At 42.2% G+C, this 7168-nt stretch overlaps 1 pseudogene; it reads left to right on the top strand.

The window, feature by feature from the left end:
* Positions 1–1160: 1160 nt before the first annotated feature.
* On the top strand, positions 1161–6750 carry Gm49865 (annotated as a pseudogene).
* Positions 6751–7168: the final 418 nt, after the last annotated feature.

The following is a 7168-nucleotide window of genomic DNA, read 5'->3' as shown; positions in this document are numbered from 1 at the left end:
GGGTGGCACAGGCTGCAAGGATGATGGCCAAAGGCAACAAGTCTACAAGCCTTTATGTCAACAGCATCCTTTCTGAGACAGGAAACACACCACATATAATGGGTCATTAATTCTACTGTATATGAATCAAAAGCACATGGGGGACGTGCGCTGATTTGACATGGTACCAGTCAATCAAGAGTGAAGCAGAATCAGCCATGAAAACCTGGCCCTCACTGACAGAGCTTCTGAGACAACTATGTATTCTTTGCTTCCTATAGATGGATCCTGGCTCTAGTAGAGGCCCCCCACCCCCATTTCACTTCTTCTGCTCTCCCTCTACCACACCCCGTCCTCCATCTCTTCCTCCCGGGTGTATAGCACCCTAGATGGTTAAAATTAGCAGCATAAGTTTTTTCAGAGAGGGAGTGGGGTATCCCAAAGGGTTGTCTGCTCAGCTGTAGCAATGCAGCTGGCTCGGGGAGTTTCGAAGTCCTTTCCAGTGTGCTGTCCAGAGACCCGGAGAGAAAGAAAGAAACCCCCACTGGATCTGGACTTTGGCTTCTGGGAGAACCTGAGCCACTCTACAAGGTGCAGCCTGGGCATCCTCTGTGACCTTCAGAGCCAACAGCCAGCACTAGGGGTGTGTTGGTGGACTAACAGTTCTGGGGCAAGACTGTGGGGCACACAGACTGAAGAAGCCAGCATCCACAAGTCTCTGATGCCAGTTCCTTTTGTTTCCGTGGAGCTACTTAATAAGATTCTTCATGCATAAAATTAATTTTTTTGCCCTCTTCTATCGGCCTTCACCACTAAAGGATTTACTCACACTTTTGTCAGATTTTATTTATACATGCAGTAAAGAGGACCCAAATCCTAATGAAGGCTGTTAAGGCCTATGATGGGAAATACAAAGGGATGCAGAGAGCAGGCAGGCATCCAGGCTCCCCTCGGATGCCAGGTTGCATTATGCGGAATCTCTCTCCCGTAGAAATGCCGAGGCCTCCTTCATCCCGAGTGCTATCTCAAGTCAGATCCTAACTTGCTGCTGAGGGAGAGGGGCTGGAACAGAGCTATTAATAAACAGTGTGAATAATTAGGCTTCATGGGAATTTACTGGTTTCCTTACATAATAGATTTATTCTCAAATCTTTTTCAACTCTATCTTGCTAGAATGCTCCATGGCCAGTGGATTGCTGTGTCGAGTGTCTGCTGGGAACATCTCTGAAGCTGCAATGGGAGCAGATATGGGCAACATGCTTGATCGTAATGACTATTCCTGATCACTGAGCATCATTTAAGGCCAGCCCTTGTGCCACACACTGTGCCTACATGATGTCATCTAACCACACAACAGCTGCTGCCAGTCTTGCTTTAAAAACAAGGAAACTAAGGCTTCGGAGAGGGGGATGTTATAGTTACCCAAGGCTACATACCAGTCCTTGTGGAATTGTGCCTCCCTAGTCTGTAACAAGAAACCCCAGGCCTTTGGCCATTCTAAGCCAAGTTCTCTTCTAAAGACTAGAAGAGACAATGGTGCTATTAAGAACAAAGACTAGCCTAGAAATGGGACATGAATCTGTTTCCTTCTCTTTTGATTACTGAATACTATGTAACCTTGAGAAAAATACCCCCATGTCTCTGTCACCTCCCCATTTTCAAGAATTTGCCTATGGCTTGAAGGAACCTGACAAGCTTCTAGAATTTTTATTTCAGAGCATTATCTTCCCCTAGTTAGCAGCAGAGTGTGGAACACACATATGCTAGCTCCTAGACGCTAACAACTGAACCCATTTTTTTCCATAGCTAAAACATTTGAAACTTTGCCACTGTGCAAAGAATACGGGGATGGTCTAGGATTTCCAAAGCTCGGAGTGACTGCCAAAGATGCAGTAAGATATCACACATTTTTCTTGCTCACCCACCTCTTGCCAACACTGGAGATTCAGATTCACAATGACAACCAAAATAGAAGTCCCACAAGGTAGTTAGGTTCTGGCAACTGGAGATGAAAAGCTTAGTAGAACCCTGTGGCCTTGCCCCGTGTCAGACACCTTTCTGTGAAGTCCCCGAGAGTTCCTGATGCTTCGTGTGCTAGAACAGCTTACACTATTAGTAACTTATATTCTCTACAGGCAAACAATGCCACTGGCCATGGGATCACAGAGAAGAACACCAAAGACACAAAAGACCTTTGTGTGGATCATGGGTTCTAGTCTTCAATGCTGCAACAAATGGATCATGGCCATAATCCTTTCAAGAAAGGCTTAACTCAGAAACTACAGAGCTGAGTGCCATGTTAGCCAGTGGTGTTTAAGAAAACCCATCAGTGTGTTTACAGCATGAATGAGCAGAAATCGTACAATATGTTGAGGGATCTATCTATCTATCTATCTATCTATCTATCTATCTATCTATCTAGTATTCTATTTGTAGGGTACCCATACAGCTAAATAGGAATGGGCCCCAGAGAAGGGTATTCAATGTATAAGGAAGGAAGGGAGAAAGACAGGAAAAGAAATTGAAGAAGAGTGTTTGAGCTGGATATTAAGGGATGAGTGGAGACATGGGACAGAGCCCTAACAAAAAATAAACAATTCTTCACTTACTGTACTACATTTCATGAGAGAACGGCTGCTTAGCCAGAATCATGATATTTCCTCAAAGGAATTTTGGTCACCTCGATGTGTAATGCTTTGATCACCAATGCATCTACTCCCGATCCCTTTTCTAAATGCGGCCCACTCTCGTTTGCTTCTTAGGAACCTTACTGTGAAATCCACCCCAAACTCTCTGTCATGGACACTGTAATGGAAGATTACAGCGAACAAAGCATGTACGTCTCAGAACAATCAACAAGGCGACATGAAGAGAGAATCTGGGGCCCATGGGACCCTTGGCCAGACAGACACACATGATTCAAGCACTGGGCAACAGGGTGAGGAAAGCCAAGGACTGACTCTACAAGGAAAGATTTGTGGGAACAAAACAGAAGATGAGCAAGGCCGGGCACCATTATTATAGCTACTAAGTTTAATGTCTCAATTGATGACATAGAGAGATCAGAAACATCTTTTAAACTACAAAGTGGGGAGAAATAATTTAAATTCTTATCAGGTTTGGCAATGAATTATTGACCCTCTACTCGGTGCTATTAGAGAGTACCACAAACAACAATATGAACTAACCTGTACCCCCCAGAGCTCGTGTCTCTAGCTGCATAAGTAGCAGAAGATGGCCTGCCTGGTCGGCCATCATTGGGAAGAGAGGCCCCTTGGTCTTGCAAACTTTATATGCCCCAGTACAGGGGAACGCCAGGGCCAAGAAGTGGGAGTGGGTGGGTAGGGGAGCAGGGCTGGGGGAGGCTATAGGGAACTTTCCAGGTAGCATTTGAAATGTAAATAAAGAAAATATCTAATAAAAAATTGAAAAAATATATATTAGAGTACCACAGATGGAGAAACAGAGAAAAATATATCATTAGAGACTATGAAGTGCAACATGAAGGCAGAGACCCTCTGTGTTGTATGGAGATGAGTAAAAAGTACAGAGATCAGAGCAAGAGGAAGCCAAACCCATTGTATTGTGAGCTCCATTCCTGTGGCTACAGTGTTTCGTTATTCTTGCCCGTGTAAACACAAGTGCCTCCACCTTCCACTAACAACGCCCCATTTTCAACCTAAAAGTTCTGGAAAACACATTTAATGCGTTAGAATCACAAGAAAAGTGTTAATGTATGAGAGCGCTGCAGGCTAGGTTAACCTGAACATTCCCTGGGAAGGTTGCAACCTGCTAAGCTGAACGGCACCAGAACCTATGGTTACTTACCTGTATCTATCCTTTTGTTCAATAAACGTCTACCATCTGATGAGGTAGAGCCGGTTTCAAAAATAAACTAGGAAAGTCCCTTTCTTGAGAGCTACAATGCAATAAGGTAATATGTATTGATGCCAATAACCAAACATGAAGTTTATAGAATCACTATGTAAAGGGGTCCTTCTCTGAGAGCTTAATGAATACTGTTTCATCCTTCTAAAAAAAAAAAAAAACTCATGAGGTATGTAATATTGGCATCATCTTGGATATACGGGACTAAAGTATAGCAAGGTAAATTTGTTCATGACTCTCAGAAAAAGTAAGAAGGAAACCTGGTGTGTCTTGCTCTAGGGCCATGCCTCTGCTTGCATGCAGAGAAATGAGTTCTGGGGGGCATTAGAAAGAAATAATGCTTCCTAAATGAATGTTATGCTGTTTTTCAAGGAAGGAATTGAGAGCTCTGGGCAGTGGATCCCTTTCACAATCCACACAAAGGGAAGAAAGTCTGTATGTGGGAGGCAAGATGCCATGGCTCTGTGCTTGATGCTGGGAACAGATGTAACGCCATGGCTCCGAGTCAGAATTTTCCTCTCCAAGGAGTGAGTCTGAGGCATTTAACCAGTCGGCTCATGATGTGCTTAAGAAGAGGCGAGTGTATTCTGAAATAAGCCTTCTTCCCAGATGTTGCTGAAGATTTGGAAATGGCAGAGTTGTTCCAAAGAACAAGCCAGCTACATAACAATGTTTTCTTGAGCATTCAATCCAAACAGGGTATTATCTTATCTATTTCTTTGAAGAGCCAACAAGCGTTAAAAAAAAAAAATTGAAGGGTTTTTAAAAAAGGTTTTGTCTATGCTGCCTAGCTTTATAATCCAAAGGCTTAGTTCACAGACTTTAAAAAAAAAAATCCAGATTAATTCACACTTGAGCATTTGGGTGAAATAGCTATTTTCTAACAGGCAGGCCAATTTTCTTCTTTCTTCAGTATGTTCCTGGCTTTGTCATTCCAGTTTATTCTCTCGTGCAGAGAACACTGCACTGTAGCCTGTTTTCCTTTGATTTTTGTTTTGTTTTGAAATCCTAAGAGAGCATCATTCTACCACCCTTATTTTCAATAAAATGCAAATAGTGTATATATTTAGAATGGATTGGTAAATAATTTATAGCCTATATAATAAATTATTTATTTACTCCAGGCATACATATTTAGAATATGATCATGCATATTTTATAGTCTGTGCCACTGCTAACGAAACAAATTAAATCAGCCTGCTGTAGCTCTGGGCTACCCTGAATCACACACACACACACACACACACACACACACACACACACACACACACACACATTGCAGTGTTCTGCAAGCAATCATGCCTCGACATACTTGTCAAAGTTATTGCATTGCAGAATTTTCCAGAACATTCAGGCTTAGGGGTCTCTTTCAATCCCTCTTCCTCGTTTATTACCTCCCAGTGTTACTTTCTCTCCAACCTTTATGTAGCTTAATATGTACCTGACTCATTATTCCTAAATCAATACATTTTTATTGAGTGCTGACACTGCATAATTGATACTCTAGGTTTACTCTGAATACTAGAAGAATATTAACTATGGCTCTTCTATAAAAGTGACAATCCTGATAAGTTATATGAACACTTTAAATTTAATAAACTGATGTACATATAAATAGAAAACTAACACAACCAGAACAATGTAATTATTATAAATATTATTCAAAAGATATAACATTTAAGTGGTTAGAGAGATACCATTTGGCAGAATTCTGAATTTGAACATATATGGAGATTTTGAGACTTGTGACTAAAATGGACTTCCCTGCACATCACTTATATCACTTCTATTTTAGAAACTTCTATCCCATATATACATCTATTTAATTGAGACAGAGTCTCTCTTAACTTACCTGAATCTAACTATATAGCCCAGGCTAGCCTCAAAGTCACAGAGATCTGCCTGTATCTGCCTCCTGGCTGCTGGGATTAAGGCCTAAAAAACCATGCCTAGGATTATTAAACATTTTAAATAGGTACACTGTGAAATACAAAGCATATGTAAAATGCAGTCATAGAGAACCATCAAAGACCAGGGCATTTGAATACAAGATCATGTACTGCACATAGCAAGACAGTTTTAATTCTAAAAACTCTCCCTTTGGAACCTCGATGAAGAACTACTTTAAATCCATTGACCTGCTTTTTTTTTCAAGGCAGTGCCTCGGTGGTCAGCCATGTCATGCTGGAGCGGGGTATCTCCTTCCCAGTCCCTGGCTGTCAAAAACTCACTAAAGTGGACGATGAATATAACCTTTGCATTTTCTGTGAGAAGCGATTGGCCACAAAAGTAGCTGCTGGTGGTCTGAGTGAAGAAGGGTGATGTGGTCCAAATCATTGGTGGAAACAACAAACAAGGTTTTCCCATGAAGCAAGGTATCTTGACCCATGGCAGAGTGTGCCTGTTGTTAAGTAAGGGACATTCCTGTTATAGACTGAGGGGAACAGGAGAGAGGAAACATGAGTTTGTTTGTAGACATGTTGTGGATGCCAATCTGAGTGTTCTCAGCTAGGCTATTCTTTTTTAAAAAAGGGAAGGATATACATGAGCTGACAAATACTACTGTGCCTCACGGTTGGAGCCAAAAGAGCTAGCATAGTTTGAGAGCTTTTCATTTTCTCTAAAGTTAATGACTGCCAATACAGTGTCAGAGAGCCCAGGACCCAAGTACCCAAGATTCAGTGTTCTGTTTTTCCACATACCTTGTTATGTGAATGGTGATACATTTTGCTAAAGAAGCAACACACTGAGACAACACAAGGAGGAGGCTTCAAATGAAGGAAGCCAAAGGGAAAAACCGGCTAGGAACAGATCACCAAGAAACAAGGGCTGTCCTCAACGAGAGCCGCTTCTTCTAAGTCTAGATCCAGGCAACAAAAGTGACAAATAAATGACCAGACCTTGAAAACAAATCGACACTATTTCCAGAGTATTTTCTACATCCCTTGACCTTAACTTGTGCTGGCTACTCATTGGAGTCCTCTCAGCAGTGTTCTACCGAGTATCTTGTAGACTGCCCTCTTAACAATTGAGAAATAGACTTCAAGTCATTCAGGCTCCAAAGTCCGGAAATGCAGCGGTCTCTACTGCACTGTATCCAGATAACTACGGCATAAAATTCAAGAAAAATTGTAGCCTCCCACAGCCTGAAGCAGGCTGGTGCAGACCTTGTCGCTACTGAGGTGGAGCCACCTGGGCTGTAGCCTTCCGACCTAGATGGCTCTATTGTTCTGTCACCTGCCACTGCTCTTCTCCGAGAGACTCTGCTACCTGCTGAGTGGCCCTTGAGATTATTTCGGAG

This window comes from Mus musculus, chromosome 17 (assembly GCF_000001635.26).
Source record: "Mus musculus strain C57BL/6J chromosome 17, GRCm38.p6 C57BL/6J".
Classification (NCBI taxonomy): domain Eukaryota; kingdom Metazoa; phylum Chordata; class Mammalia; order Rodentia; family Muridae; genus Mus; species Mus musculus.
Note: the sequence above shows the minus strand (reverse complement) of the source record. Positions and strands in the feature narration are given on the sequence as shown.